Here is a 17096-nt window from a genome sequence, read left to right as displayed (position 1 = left end):
TGTGAGTAGGGAGATGAATAGAGGTGCCCCCGAGCGAGGAGGTGTCGCGGCCTGGAACGGAAGGCGGACCCGAGCCTCGCGCATGCGCAGTGAGGGTGCGGGAGGCAGCTTGCTGGGCTTGAGTCTGCCCCGGCCGCAGCTTCCTCGAAGCCTGCTTCTACCTGCCCAGCCCCCGGTGTAGAGGGAGGAACTCTGGATTTGGATTCTGGTCCCAGTCTGCCTACTTAAGAGTTACTTAGCCTCAGGGTGCACAATATCCTCATTTGTAAAGTGAAAGGGGTTGAACTTAAGAATGTGGTGCATGGGGCTCCCGACTTGGATCAGGAAGACGTGAGGTTAAAATGCTGCTTCTGATCCTGGTGACTGTGAGTGAATCACTTTCTCTCTCTGAGCCCCAGTTTTCTTTTCTGTAAAATGAGGGTAACAATACTTACATTGTTATGCAAAAATGAGATCATGTTTGTAGAGTGTTTTGCAAACTTCAAAGCACAATAGGAATGCAAGTTTTCCTTCTGCTTTTTCTTAACCTGGTTCTATTCTTTCTTCTCATTTGTCCCCTACCAGGTGGGCAACATTTTATGGGTAGATATCACAGGATTCCGGATTTGGAGCTGGAAGGGATCTTACTGGTCATACAAAGCAATTCTCTCATTTTGGGTCGGGTGTAAAACAAGCCAGCTATGAAATTTGTCATCTGTGAATATAGAGAATCTGGTGTTTTGTGTATATCTTGATGATTGTGAAATTAATCATACCAAACAGAGTGATGTGTTATTTTTTCCACTTTGCCAGGTTTCTAAGATGGTGTCTGTCAAGGATCAGCTGATGGAGAATCTTATTAAGGAAGAGTCTCCTCCCCGAAATAAGGTCTCCATTATACAGGCTGGTGAAGTTGGCATGGCATGTACTATCAGTATTTTAATAAGAGTAAGTGAGATCCTAGAATAAGGAAGCCAGAGCTGTAAAGCTCTTAATACAAGTCTGTTTAGCCTGTGAATTGGAATTCATACACAAATGAAAACTTAAGAAACTGGTGACTGAGTATTAGAACTGTTATACAGCGTATTACATGGGTACTAGCTAAGTAGTACTTGACCACTTTGAACTTCGTTTCTTTGTGTTTTTCCTTTTCGCTTCTGCAGGCTTTTTGTTTCTTGGTCTTTTCTTCTCTTTTCCTAAAAGTCTTTTGTAGATTTCAGGTTTCTAAGTTGTACCTAGTTGTACCTGCCAGCATTGCTTATCTCCACTGGAGAAACTTGGGACTGTACTGGTTGCTCACCTCATGTTAGAATATAATCCTCTTTTAAGTCAGTAAATCAATATTGAACTCAAAACTTCTTGGGCTATAGACTTCTGTGCATAGGAATAGCATATTTACAGGTAATACTTCAAACTCTTCATATAGTGGATTCCATTCCAGAAATTAGTCAGGACTAAAAGTGTGTAAATGTCATGTCTGGTTTAGACTATGTTGCAAAACCCAAACAGGAACTAACTGTAGGTGGTCTCTGACAGCAGCTGCTATCAACTGCTAACAGTTTTTTCTTCTCCATATGTTAAAGCCTGTTCTTCATCTCTCTCATTCTACTCTCCCACATCCCCTCATGCATCCACTCAGTTGGTATATGAATGACGGTTAGAGTATCAGTTATTTCTTCCTATTTTTTGTCAACTCCAGAGACCATTTATTTTACTATTAAATAGCTTTCATCATTAGTCCTCTATATAATAATATCAGCTTTGTAATCTAAGCATTTGTGAACATAAACTAAGTGTGCTAATAGGTGCTTAATTTCTCTTGCAGTATCTCTTAGGTGACAGTGCAGGTGAAAGATCATAGGACTTGGAATTTAAAAAGTTAGGTTAAAAATTTTGTTACCTTTAACAAATCGCTTAACCTCTAAGGCCTAGAAAATGGAGAAGATAATGCTTGTTTTATGTATCATACAGAGGGCAATGGAAAGGCAATTGGTGAGTATGAGCAGGCATAAACTGTATGACAAAGAATTTTTGAAGGAATGAAATATGAGGGAAATGTATGATTTGAAAAAAAGAGATGAGCTAGTCCTGTGTTGAGGGAAAGGGTAACAGATGGACAGCCAAAGTATGCCGCTGGTATTCTTTTGACTTCTAGGGAAGGCAAGGTAGCAGGTCAAATGGACGTGCTAGCGATTTGGACAGGCATAGATGGATTGTGATCTACAAGTGATGAGGTCACAGATCCCTTTGCGTATTAATACTTGCTCTGTCTACCTTTGTTGTGAGGAAGGTTAGGTGCTTTGTAAATCCTAAAAATTTGCATTATTTTAAATTTCTCAAGGTGACTATTAAGCCCAGTGGGTAATAGTGATAGGGAAGTAGATTCTGACACAATGTAAAAACTTCTTAATAGAACTGTCCAAAAGTGAATTTGACTGCTTTGTAAGGTAGTGAGTTCCTTGTTAACAGAAGTCTTCAAATGGAGACTAGATGATCACCTTTTGGGAATGTTGGGGAGGAGATAGGTGGCTATTCAGTTACATAGGTTGGATCAGATGACTTCTGAGGTCCTTTTTGACTATTTTAGTGAAATTTTAACTCTATTCACTGCTTATAGTCTGCCCTTTTGGAGCAAGACAGAACAAATCTGCAACCATCTCCATATGATAGATAACTTTTTCAGTACTTGAAGGTGGTTATATCTCTTTAGTCTTCTTGTTATCTTTCTCTCCTGTTGGCTAAACACAGATTAGCATTTCAAGAATTTTCCTTTTACCCTTAAAGATATCATGTATTTATTTTTTCTCTTTTTAATGACATTTTGTGTTTTACAGGAGTTGACTGATGAACTTGCCCTTGTAGATGCTGATGAAAACAGAGTAAAGGGACAGATGATGGGTCTTCAGCATGGCAGCCAATTCATTAACATGCCAAAGATTGTCTCTGGCACAGGTTAATGTCTTAGATTGCTGTTATTAACAGATTAAGATATGAACAAGGAATGAGAGCATTGAATGAACAGTCTTTTGTCTTATCTAGTATATCAATTATCTAGTAGTATGAATCAATAGAAAGCTTTAAACTATTGTTTATAGTTTTTGTGAGTAGTTATTTTCCACTAGAATATTATAAATTATCTTCTAAATAGCAGAAATTTGTATTTTGAACAAGGATAGCTGGATGAACAATGAAATATTTTGGCGTGTCTGATGGATGGAATAATTTTTTAAGATTGGTAAAGTACCTTGTATGTTACATGCAAGACCTGACTATGACTTGTTATTGTCATTATTAGTGTGGTGTCATGGAAAAAGCACTGATTTGTAATCAAAAGGCCTCTTTTGAATCTTGATAGTGCTACTTAATAACTTTGTGAAAAATCATTTAGCCTCTTTAGGCATTAGTTTCTGCGTGTGCAAAATGAAGGGGTTATACTGAATAATAGCTAAGGTTTCCCCAGTATTAAATTTCATGATAAAGTAATACATCTCATTTTAAATGTAGGACCAAGTTAAAGTACAAATTCCTACATCTTCAGATTTCTTATCCATACTGGTATATATCTAGTAGCCACATAACTGAAAGAATTAAATTTAGCCAGTGTGAGAATATCTCACATTCTTTCTCCTTGAGAAGTAGAGATGCAGGTAGAGATTGAGGTTGCATTTGTTAAGTAGGAGAGCTTGTGTATTTTGATAGTAGCATTGGAACCACTGCTTTTATTTACTGTTCTCACTTGTCTTTCCAGTTAAGAGGGCTGAAGGGACAGCAGTACTGCTGAAAGGGACGCCAATATGTATAAAAGATGAGCACATTGAGAAGAAGTTTAAAGAAAATTCTTATGTTAATAGGTCTTATGTGACTGGAATAGGCAAGGATGGTTAACCCAGGTAAGGGGCAAACTTTTTAGGATAAAACACTGAAATTATTTTCAGGCTTGTTCTATTTTCTATTCAACATTTTCTCTAGACTACAAAGTGACTGCAGACTTGAAGCTAATTATCTTCACAGCTGGTATACACCAGGAAAAGGGACAAAGTCTACTTGGTTTATGGAAATGTGGAGATTTTTAAGTCAGCCATTCCAAGTATTGTCCAACACAGCCCCAACTGCATAATGGTTATTGTTAGCTACCCAGGCCAGACTTATTTGGATTGTTTATGGAAGCCCTTTTTCAACACTACTCTTCCTGAAAAAGATGATTTGAACTCTGTGTCTTCAGGTATATATTCTAAAGTCAGGCATATCCAAGTTAATTGCTTTCTAAATTGTGATGTGTGAGTGGAAATGAAAATGGATAGGAACTGGACGTGTGATTTCATCAGTCCAGGGAACCCTCCAGGGAGGAAACTCCTTCTGCCAATACAAGCTGAAACCTCTGTAATCTAGTTTGAGTTTCCTAAAGCATTGAGAGCTTAAGTGTCTTCCCCAGGGTCACAGTCAGCATATATTAAATGTGGGACTTGAACTCAGGCCTTCCTGGCTTCAAGTCTGACTTTCTATCTATCATGGTGCACCTTTTCTCTGAAAAAGAAAGGCCCTTCTGGAACTTAAATGAATGAATGAATGAATGAAAAAGCATTTTAAAGCACTTGCTAGAAGCAAAGTGCTGTGCTAAGTACTGGGGATACAAATAGAAGAGTGGAGACAGGGCCTTCTAATGGAGGAGACTATATATAGAGGAGTTTTCAGCTACAAGAATGTGGAAAGGCCTATGGGTGCAATGGCAAAACATCTTTAGTGTCATTTCTACCAATAAAATTATATGTATTTCTAATATTGAATTATTAGATAGTATCAAGGACTTTGGTGTTGATAACATTTTTCTGGGACTTCAGTCTGGTTACCTGGAAAGTGAAGGTCTTAACACCTGCCTAAGCAATTGATGGGGCTCATCTCCACAGCAATTGTTTCTCAGGTTGATGGCAGTGGGGACTGGCTTGGAAGCAGGAACTGGGGGCCACTGACATTCCAGGACTCTTAGAGTTACCTGACTTTTGGTTTCAGTTGGCTGGTGGTTGTTACTGGTGGTGACTCGGAACGTGGGCCAGTGGGCCCACTATGCAGGCATTTGAGCCAACTAAACCATAGAACCAAGGAAATAAAAACATGCTGTCATTTGTTGTGTTCAGATGTTAATGAAGTGACTGAAAGGAGACTTTTTTTGTGGAAACTATGGTATGAGGGGTGATTACAAAGTGATCAGGCTGATAAACAAGGTTTACAAATCAGTTATCGAGTATTTAGTTCATTTTAGTTTAATTCAGTTTGACACACATCAGGTGACTGCTGTCTATAGGGCACTGTGCTGGGCAGTAGGAATGCAGAGATAGCTCCAATGTGCCTAGACTTAAGGAGCTTCTAATTGAGTGATGGGGCTGAAGGCTGCGTGTTATACATACAGGGAAGAGCATTGTATTTGGAGACAGGACCTGGTTTCCACTACGAGTGTGACCTCAGACAAGCTGCTTAAATTTTCCAGGTCTTATTTTCCTCATCTTTAAAATGAGGTAATTGGAGTAGAAGACCCTTCCAGACCTGAAACTTTAATCCTGGGATCTATTAACCAACTCAAATAGAGGGAGGTGATACGGGCAAGAAAGGGTCAGGAAAAGTGACATAAGGATTATGAAGAGGTGAGATCACTTTCAGCTGGAGAGGTCAGAGTAGAAAAGTTCACAGAAGAGCAGGCACATCATTTCTTATGGGGTAAAAGGAATTTTAGGAGCCATGTAGTTCTATACCCTAGTTTTATTCTATTTTTTAAAATTCAGTTTTGTTTTCTAATTCTTTCTTTCTAAATTCTTTCATTCTCTCCTGTCCTTACTCCACTCATTGAGAAGGCTAGAATATAATATTCATTATATATATATATATATATATATATATATGTGTGTGTGTATATATATATATATATATATATATATATATGAAGTCTTGCATTAGCCATGTTTGGGGCCTGGGAGAGGGAACAAGAAAAAGAAAGGGGAAAAAATGCTTCAGTCTGTACTCTGAGTCCCTTAGTTCTCTCTGTGGAGTTGGATAGCATTTTTCATCATAAGTCCTTTGGAATAGTGGCGGAGGATTATTGTATTGATCAGAGTTACTAAGTCTTTCACAGTTGATTATCTTTGTAATATTGCCATCACTATGTAAATTGTTCTTCTGGTTCTGCTTATTTCACTATACATAAGTTATATGTCTTCCCAGGTTTTTCTGAAACCATCCCCTTCGTCATTTTTTATAGCAAAATAGTGTTCCATCACACTCATATACCATTGGTTCAGCCATTCCCCGTTCTAATTTTAGTGATGAGAAAATTAGGACTTGAGGTCACAGGAGGAATAGAATTGAGTCTTAAAGGAAGGGAGGCTCCAAAAGGGAGCCTTAAAGGAGGAAGACAGATGGATAGTCAAGCATATGAACAAGAGATAGAGGAGAGAATTGAATTAGAACAGTCGACTGAGAAAGTAGTCCAATTTGGAGTACATGTATGATGAAGCCAATTGGGATGGTAAGTTGTAGACAGGTGGTGGAAGGTCATGTCAATATCAGGAATCTATTTTGTAGGCAATAGGGAGCCACTGAAGGTTCTTGAGTAAAGAAATAGTATGATCATACTAATTAATTAGGAAATTATTTGACAACCATTATGAAAGATGGATTGAAGAAGGGATAAACCGGAGGCACGGAGAACAGAATTGTATTACATGATGAGATGAGGGCCTGAACTAGGGTGAGTGCATTGGGAACAGAAGAAGAAGAGAGATCTGAAAGTGGAAAAATCACAGGATTTAGAAACTGATGTAATACAAGAGGGTGAAGGGAAGGAAATAATCATAGATTAATAACAACATTTATATAGTACTTGTAAGGTTTTCAAAACACTTTTTTCAGAACAACACTGAGGTAGGCAGTGCAAATACTGTTTACCCATTTTACAGATGAAGAAAGTGAGGCTTAAAGAGGTGAAGTGATGGAATTACTGAATAAGTAATTTTATTCATTTTATTCAACCAATATCTTAACAAGAGTACTCTCTAGAATAATAATAACTATCATTGATACAGAATGACTCTTACCAAGTGGTCCTCCTGCTTCTGCTTGAAGATCTTCAGTGAGGAGAGACAGATCACTTTCTGGGACAGCCCTTTCTGCTTTAGGTTAGCTCTAATTATTTTTAAAATTAATTAATTAATCTTTAGTTTTCAACGTTCACTTCCGTAAGATTTTGAGTTCTAAATTTCCTTCCCCTCCCCTTTTCCCAAGACTGATATAGGCTCTGCTTATACATTAATATTAAACATTTTCACATTAGTCATGTTGTAAAGAAGAATTAGAACCAGTGGGAGAAAGCAGGAGAAAGAAGACACAACAACAAGAACAATAAAAAAGAGAGCTTTAATTATTAAAGAGTTATCTTTTTACATCAAGTCAAAATCTGTCTCTCAAAATCTGCCACTTATTGCACGTCTAATCCACTTTAGCCTTTAACATTGAACATAGCTGTCATTTTCCCCATAAATCTCTCATAACCAGACCTGACAGCCATAGTTCTTTCATCTTTATTTGTCATTTTTTTCAGTCTCATCCTATTTGCTTTCTTATGGAGCTGCTCCATTTTTGTCAGTATTTTTCCTGAAATATGGCACTTAGAACTGAACACACTACTTCCCTTGTAGTCAGATAGTGGCAGAGTACAGGGGTCCTTTCACTTCCCTTGTTTTGGATATTATGATTCTGTTTATTCAGTCTGAGAGCTTAACAGTGCTGGTTTTGGAGTCAGGAAGACCTGGCTTCAAATTCCACCTTTGAAACTTGCTAGCTACAAGATAAACTAAATTTTAATGTAATTTGTGAGGTGTAAATTCATCCCATAGACATAACAGAGTAAAAGTCTTATAAAGATTTGCATATTACTTACTTGTAGGGATTAGGACATCTTATATCCTGTATACTGATTTTACATGCTGTTTGGAATAGTGGGAGAATTAAACTTGGCTAATAAATTCTTGCATTTATGTGAAAACCTAAAAGGAAAAGAAACTTGCTACCTGTGTGACTGTGGGCAAGTCACAGCTTCTCACAGAATATCAGTTTTCTCATCTACAAAATCGTGCCAATAATATCTATACCGTATGGAGTTATTGTAAGGCTCAGACATAATGTCTGTAGAACAACTTTACAAAGTTGAAAGTGCTGTATAAATGTCTGGGATTGTTACTGGAACTCTTGAGTTGCATGTCTCACTGTTAAATCAGAACACATTAGAAGGACAGCCCTTTGGGGGCTCTACTAGAGACTTTTTCCTAGGTTACAATTACTTTCTCATTGGGTCTGGTTATTTAACCAGTTCTTGAACCTACCCAATTGTACTGTTATTGATTCTACTTTTCTCTAATTGACTAGTTATTTTGCCACAAAAAGAAATTAGGATTGACGTGAGAATTTAGTGTATGTGTAAGGGTGTATCATGAGATAAGATTGAAGTGGCAGTTAGCACTAGATGATAGAGGAATTTGAATGCCAGATGAGAGTTTGAACATTACTCAGTAGAGCCCCTGCAGATATTTGAGCAAAAGAATGATTTGAACCTTCTTTAAAGGGAGATCATTTTGATTAAATTAAGAATATGTCAGTTTCTGGAGATCACTCCAAAGGAGGAATTTGAAAATGCTGGGAGTGATGTGTGCTGAGATAGAATAAGGTCCTTTCCCACCCCACAAACTCCATGTAGCTACTTTGGAGGAGTGAATGGCACTCTGTATAATAGGCTGTATAATAACAGGGAACAAGCATTTATTAAGCACCTACTATGTGCCAGGCACTATACTGACTCCAGGCCCAACACTATGACTTGACTTTATGACATGACTTTAAAGATACATTGGGGGCAGGTAGGTGGTTTGCTGGATAGGAGCAGCTAGGTGGCACAATAGATAGAGCAGTGACCCTGGAATTGGGAGGACCTGATTTCACATCAGGCCTCAAACACTTAATAATGACTGTGTGATCCCAGACAAGTCACTTAACCCTGGTTGCCTCCCAAATTTAAAAAAAACAAAACAAAACACATTGAGTACAGGATGAGGAGAGTTCAGCCTTCTAACCAGCCCACAGACAGGGCAAATTTGTTATAAAGGAGGTAAAATAGAAATACTAGAGAACTTTGGTAAAAATAATTCATAGGATCAATATCGAGGACTGGAAGAGACTTCAAAGATAATCTAGGCCAAACCCTTCAATTAACAAATGCGAGTTTTTTCCTCTCCTTATGGTTGGTGATTACACTGATCAGAAATCCTAAGTTTTTCAAAGTTGTTGATCTTTACAATATTGTTAAATTTTTTCCCCCTGGTTTTTATAAGCCTTCCCCTGGTTTTATTGAAACCATGCTCTTCATTTCTTACAGCATAGTATTATTCTATGACATTCATCTACCAAAAACTTGTTTAGCCATTTCCCAAGCATCCTCTCAGATGACTGTTCTTTGCCACCTCAAAAATAGCTATAAATATTTTTGTATATCTTTAGTTAGAGTTTATTTTCCTTAGGACTAATTTCTCTCTTAATTTACCCTCCCCACTAATTCCACTTCCCCTTTCTCCCTTCTCTACTTTCCCTCGTGTTTTCCTCATGAGTGAAAAGTGTACCTGTACCCAGCTCTGTGTGTGTGTGTGTGTGTGTGTGTATGAGTGCGTGTGTGTGTATGCGTATTCTTCCTTCCTTTGATTCATATGAGAGTGAGTTCAAGTGTCAGCTACTCCTCCCTTTCTTCTTGTTTGTGTAGACTTCCACTTGTGTACCTTGATTGTGTGAGATAATTCACCCCAACTTGCCTTTTCCTCCACCTGCCCCAACTCTGCTCAGTATGTTCCTGTTTCCCTTTCTGTTCTTCTCTTAAGAAGTCAAGATAAGAGAACCATTTCCAGTCTTGTTTAATTAGATTCTATGACCCCTGATGATAGAGTTCAGAAAAGAAACATGTGTCATCTCCCCACATTAGAATGTAGAGTTTCAGGAGCAGCTCGGTGGCGCAATGGATAGAGCACCGGCCCTGTCAGGAGGACCTGAGTTCAAATCCAGCCTTAGCTTACTTACACACACTTACTAGTTGTGTGACCCTGGGCAAGTCACTTTAACTCCATCGCCTAGCCAAAAGAAAAAAAAAATGTAAAAAAAAAACCAAAACGTAGAGTTTATCCTTGTTTAGTCCTATATCATTGTTCATGTTTACCTTTTTGTTTCCCTTACCTCTTGTGTTTGCACTTCAGACTTTCTACAAAACTCTGGACGTTTCATCAGGACTGCTTGGCAGCATTCTGTTTCATTAAAAGTCCATTTATTTTCCCCTGTAGGAAAAGACTTAGTTTTGATGGGCAAGTTATTCTTTGGTTGTAAGCTTGTATCATTTGTCTTTTGGAATACTGAATTCCAGACTCTCCACTCCTTGATAGTGATGGCTGCTAAATCGAGTGTGATCCTGACTGTATGTCCTAGGCACTTGAATCCTGTCTTTCTTTGATTTGGAAGCTCTGGATTTTGGCTGTAGTATTCCTGGAAGTATTTATTTAGGGGTTTCTTTCAGGAGATAACTGATGGATTCTGTTTCCACTTTGCCCTCCTGTTCTAAGGGGTCTAGGTAGTTTTCAGGTTTCTTGAAATATGCTATTTAGAGGAAAAAAATTTAAAAAAAAGAAGAAATGTGCTATTTAGGTTCTCTCCCCCTTTCCTGCTGTACCGCCCCCCCCCTTTCCCCCTGTCCTTTTCCCTCCTTCCTTCTCTCTCTCTGGCATAGCATTCAGTTAGTCCAATGATTGTTAATTTTTTTCTCCTCAATCTGTTTTCTAGGTTGTTTGTTTTTCCTGTGAGGCACCTTACATTTTTCTACTATTTTTTTTGTCTTTTGACTTTGTTATAGTATTTCCTATTGTCTCGTAGACTCATTAGCTTCTGTTTAGTTGCAATTTTAATTTTCATATAGTTTGTTGCTTGGGCATGGTTTTGTACCTCTTGTGCCAAACTGTCAGTTCCCTTTCTAATTCTTTTCTAAACAGTTTTCTCTCTTTTTTTTTCTTCCAAATTTTTTCTCTACCTATCTGTAATCGAAAGGGGATTATGAACTGCGCAGTACTTTCACTTTAGGTTTGGATCTTAAGACACAAAAACAAACTTAACAAGTAATTGGGTTTATTTGATAATGCTTAAGGCGATAGAGAAGTAGAAATTAAAATAATGTACATATGCATATGATCTAGTGAATCAACATAGAACAAAGAAAGGATAGAAATAAACAAAGAAAGAAAGAAAGATACCTCACCAAACCAGGCGAGCTCCAACCCTCTGACAACAACGGGGAGACTTTAAAAGAAGCAGTCAGGGTCCTGATTGGGAAAACCAACAGAGGTGGATGTCCCCATCTCTGAAACGAAGACCTCCAAAGGTCCCTTTCCCAAGTAGCCCTTTTTGTATCTATGTAAACCACGGGAAAACAACCTTAGAACAAAGGGGGAGCTTGGCCAAAGCTCCAGATGCCTATTTTTTATGTATGTGGCCAAGGATGGGCCAGATCCTTGGACACACGCTTATTTCTTGAGGTAAGAGTTGTTCCTCCCGGGTGACATAGTTTGTTTATTCTTTGATGTTCCATTCCCTTGATGCTCCTGGTCACACATACTAACTTTAAATTACATCCCTTAGGTCAGGAGGCAGTCATTCGAGGGACTGGAGAGGATCTCCTCAGTTTCCCTTACATCATCTCATTTTATTAAGCTCTTACTCCATCTCTTACAGGAATTCTAGTTGAATATGTTCCTGTAGTGTGTTTTTCCTTTAAGGTTTTGCTTGTAGATGTTTTAGAGTTACTCTCTTTTTGAAGGTCTTGAATGTCCCTGCCCCTACGGTAGCTTTTTATGGAGGGATTCTTTTTTTGCTCGTTCATTCTTGCATCTGCCTTTCTGATTTTAGACTTTATATTAGGATCTGTGCACTTCTGGAGGGAATGTATGGGCTGGTCCTTTTGCTTTCTTTAAGTATCAAATGTGTCAAGCTTTCAGTGTTTCCAGAGTTGTTTGTTTCAGGTAAAAGTCTGACTGCTGGCCCCTTGGTTTAAGCTCTGCCAGTTCCTAGCCTGGGTGTGGGTCTGAGTAACAGTAGATGCTGCTGGAGTTGGGCCCTTTTAGTCAGCTGGAAGGCTTTGCTGGTTTAGAGCTACAAGCTTTGATCTGGAATTCCTATGCTGGTTATTTCTTGGCAGAACTCAGATTGGGCTCTGATCTGGAACTGAAACCACCTGGGGTCTGAGCCACACAGCTGCTGCTTGCTTCTTTCCTGACTCCTTTCTCTGTACCCAAGGCAGGGGCCACATTGTCTCTTCAACCTGGACTGCTCTTCCTATACACAGGTCCCTCATCCCATCTACCCTAGGTCTGTGACCTGGACCTAAGTAGTGAGCAAATGGCAGAACTGCCATTTGGCACCTTTTCCTATACTGACCCAACATAGGTTTAGGTCTCTCAGTGCTGGATCTCCCCCAATCCCCTGTATCTATAGAACTCCCTATCTCCCTGTGTTGACATAGGCTAGAAGAATGACTCACTGATTTTTTTTTTTCCCCCAGTCAGACTGAATCTGGTGTGTTTCTTAGTTTTGAAGGATTTTTGCGTGTGGATGGATTGATTAAGAGGGAAGCTTGATGTACTTCTTCCTGATACTCTATCATCTTAACTCTCCCTGCCTAAATTTTGAAGGCTAACTCAAATGTTGCCTTCTTCATGAAACATTTCTTTATAAAATTTTTTTATTCTGAATTTAAGCATCAAAGAAAGAGCATTTCTATAGTAACAGCAGAAGATAAAAAGGGGATTCTGTATGAAAACTTGATTCTTTATTTCATACCACGTGCTTTAAAAAAATATAACCAATTCTGAATATTATGTCCAAAACTGTCCTGTTCATGTTGCCTAACATTTTATTGTTAAAAATGAAAAAAATGTCATTTGTAAATTTTCTTGTTTCAGAGAAAGTGATGATCTTTCATATATGTAAATTAAGTAATTTTATACCACTTAAAAAACTCCAAAACTTGTCCTACTTATCTGTGCTTCCTTCTGAACTTTCTGTTCTCTTCTGTGCATTTTAGAAAATATTACAATGGCCATATTTTTTGTCATTAAAAAAAATCTTGTGCTCTCTGAGTGTCTCTTCCTAATTCAAAACAAGAGGAGAAAAAAACAACCCTTGTTGCAAGTTAAGTGTCGTCAAGCAAAATGAATTCCCACTGCTTATCAATTAGGGAAAGGCTGAATAAGTTGTGGCATATGATTGTGATGAGGTACTATTGTGCTGTAGGAAATGACAAGAGGGGGGTGGTTTCAGAAAAAAACATGGCAGGACTATATAAAGTGATGCAAAATGAAGTGAGAACTGGGAGATCATTGTGCATAGTAATGGTAATGTTTTAAAAATGATAAACTGAGTGCAAATTGAAATATCATTTTCTTGCTTTTTTATTTTTTGCTTTTTTTTCCTGTGGTATGGCTAAGAAGGAAATGTTTTGCATAATTTCACATGTATAATTGATGTTTTGCTTGTCTTCACAGTGGGTAAAAAAGGGGTGGGAGAGAGGGAGAGAATTTGGAATTAAAAATTTAAAAAGAATAAAAGGTTAAAATAAATTATAAATTTTGGGAGCAAAAGAAAAACCTCCATAATTTTGAAAAAAAAATGACTTCCACTAGCAGTCATATCCAAAAATATATGTCTGTGAACCTTTTGTCTATCACCTCTGTGACAGGAGGTAGGTAACATAACTTCATCATAGTTCCTCTGGAGACATGGTTGGTCATTGTATTGATTAACGTTCTCATTTTTTTCAAGGTGATGTTTTGTTTTGTTTTTTAAAAATGTTATTGTCTCAGGAAGACCTGAGTTCAAAATTGGTCTCAGACACTTACTAACTGTGTTACCTTGGGCAAGTGACTTAACCTTTATCTCGGTTTCCTCACATGTAAAATGGGAGTAATAATAACACCCACCTCCTACAACCTACCCCACAGGGTTGTGAGGATAAAATGTGATAGTAATTGTAAAGTGCTTAGCACAGTGCCTGACACATAGTGTTATAGAAATATTAGCTCTACATCATTTCATATGACCCAGGATTCTCTGAAATAATTTCATTATTTGGTCCACATTTATATGCCACAATTTGTTTAACCATTCCTTGATTATCTAAGAGGTAATCTGAGGCAACCCCTTGGATTCTCACTTTTCTTTTCACCCCTCCCCCCACTTTTAGTCCTCCCTTTGGGCTCAGGAAGTTTGATTTGCTTTCGTAGTCCCTCCGTGGTGTTATCCCTCCATCCTTGTTGCCCTTTATTTCTCTGTTGGGTTTGATGTATTTCTACACCGTGCTGGTCACTGGTCAAGTAGTACTGGTCACTACTTGCTGTTACTTCCAGGATTTTTCAGCTCTCTACCTCGAGGCTTTCTCAAGGGAGCTTTCTGCTCTTATTACCTTCAGACACAGGAACTTTTCCAGGCTACACATTTTCAGTTCTGAGAGGCTACCTGGGCAGATGCCAGGTGTGCTAGGGTATCCCTTTCCTGTTGCCCTCTGGCTTCTGGCTGCCTTCTTGTGTATTTCTGGGGTAAAAGACGTCTTTGTAGATTGTCATTGGATTTCTTGGTCCTTCCATCTACTGCGAACTTCAGGGTTTTACTGCTATAGGTATGTTGGAGCTGGGTAGTTTGCTTCCCCTAAGGCAGCCCTCTTGACTAGCTCCATGAAACACTTCTTAAACCTCTCTCAATAACACTTCTTCTGAGATCTTACAAGGTGTTTTTTGTACCTTTATAATGCATTTATTATAAATCTTTGAGTACTGAGTATGTGCCTTTCCCCCCTACAAGTTTTGTGGGGGCAGAAATCCTTTCTTATCTAAAAATTCTTTCTCCACTACTTGTCTTGTGAGGTTGATGATTTCTGCATGTTGAAGGTCTTTAAATGGGAATTTGTTGATCATTTGTCAGAGATGTTGTGAAGGGGATCTCTCAGTTATGGGTTTGACTATATGAACTACCATAAGCTTCTATCTTCTTATATCCTTCTAATGATTTCACAGCTATGGTTGAGGGCCCCAAGCTTTCAGTGCTCTCATAGTGGTGTGTGGTCTGGTGGGGAGATCTGTTTGTCTGAGTTCTGCAAGTTCCTGACCCAGGTTTGGGTGTGTTGGCTTGTTGTTTCTTGGGAGTTTCAATGGACTGCTGCTTGACTCAGCTCCTGTGGGCTTGCTCGGAGGCTCTGTGCCATATGGCATCCATTCCTGCACCCAGCAGGGGACTGCTCAGTGATCCCCTGGGATCTCTTTCTGGTGGTCTTCTCTTGACCCTCTTAATCCCTGGACACTGGAATGCTTCTTTCAGACCTCTTTCCCAGTGCCCACAGATTTCTCTGTCCATCAGTCCATCCTGAGTTGGAAAAATGACTCACTCTGACTTATTGGCTTTTTCAATCTAGTGCATTCTCTAGACCTTTGTTAAGGAGATGTCGGGGGAGAGATGGACTCTAATGCTTCTTTTCTGCCATCTTGATTTAGCATTCTTTTGCCCTCTGCCAAAAAAAAAAAAAATTGATTTACTTTCTAAGTCCCATAGGTCTCTTGTAAGTTTTTTATATTGAGTGCTTTTAAAATGACTGTTTAAAAGTACTTTATAGTACATTCTTATTTCAACCTCATCATGACTTTGTGAGGCAGGTAGTATGAGTATTATTATTCTCATTTTATAGATGAGCAAACTGAGGCTCAAAGAGATTTAAATGGCTTGCTTGGGGTTTTACAGAGCTTGTAAATGTCAGGGGCAGATTTTCAGTACTGGATTTTTCTGATTATGCCAGACTGCCTGTAAGTGTGACATTAACAATCTTTAAATTGTATTTAAATAAATTTTGAGAAACAATGTTTTAAAATAGATATAAAGTGAATTTCCTCATCTATAAAACTGGGGAGGAGGGGGATATTGTTCTAGACCTTCCAGTTCTAAATCTGTTATCCCCAAGACTTTTTCTTAGTATGTCAGTTCTCAGTAATGCCATTTCCAAAACTCTTGGTGATAGTGTTTGAAAATAGTTTGTTCTATTTAATAACTTAAATATTCCTACCGAAATCTAGTTTGTTGTTCAGTTGTTTTTCAGTCATGTTTGACTCTTTGTGACTCTATTTGAGGTTTTCTTGGCAAAGATACTGGAATGGTTTGCTATTTCCTTCTCCATTTTATTTTACAGATGAGAAAACTGAAGCAAACAGGGTTAAGTGACTTGCTTAGGGTCATATAGTTAGTAAGTATCTGAGATCGGATCTGAACTCAGAAAGATGAGTCTTCCTGACTTCAAGTCCAGTGCTGTATTCACTGTGCCACCTAGCTTCCAAAATCTAGTTTAGGTAGAGCCATAACCAGAGTGAAGCAAATGGGGCTTTTCCCATAGCGCTGCAATTTAGAGGGCAGTGATAGCTCTTGCATTCCTTCGGTTGGTTGAAATGTAACTAGTTAGTAAGAATAATTGTTTGTATAAGTATTTGTATAAATGTAAAGGTAAAACTTAATCCAACCTCATTCATGTTACTGCAAATTACAGATTATTGGGTTTTACTGTATTGTCTTCATCTAAGTTACCAGAATAGATCTTGAAATCTGCTTTAAAAAATTAAATAGATATTTACCTTAAGAACTCAAAATTGTCTGTTCTAAAAGGGTTTACTTTGTGTAGTTGGCTTTATTTAACAAGCCTGGATGAGATTATTAGTGACTTTATTAACAAATGTCTTTTTTTTCTCCCCAATTTTTTTTAACTCTTGGTCTGTTTTATTGTACCAGTAGGCTTTGGCTGGGGGAGGGGGGGGTTGGGGAAGGGGAAGGTAACATGTATTATTTCTATTTGTTATTTTTGTAAATGTTAATTTCCTTTAAATGAGAAACACCTAGGTGGATATAGAATGGTCATGTCTCTTTCACATAACTGATTTATTAATCTTAGTTTAGATAATCAAAAAAATTACCAGTTAAATACAGTACCACTTTCATCAAGAGGCCTCTCCTGGTGCTAGTGCATTCTCATG

The 17096-nt window shown here is 38.2% G+C and overlaps 1 pseudogene; it reads left to right on the top strand.

Moving 5' to 3' along the window:
• The first annotated feature begins 222 nt into the window (after window positions 1-222).
• LOC114031648 overlaps window positions 223-17096 on the top strand; it is a 44279-nt pseudogene continuing 27405 nt past the window's right edge.

Source organism: Vombatus ursinus, unplaced genomic scaffold, assembly GCF_900497805.2.
Source record: "Vombatus ursinus unplaced genomic scaffold, bare-nosed wombat genome assembly UNPS02015202.1, whole genome shotgun sequence".
Classification (NCBI taxonomy): domain Eukaryota; kingdom Metazoa; phylum Chordata; class Mammalia; order Diprotodontia; family Vombatidae; genus Vombatus; species Vombatus ursinus.
This window is presented reverse-complemented; position numbering and strand designations above follow the sequence as displayed.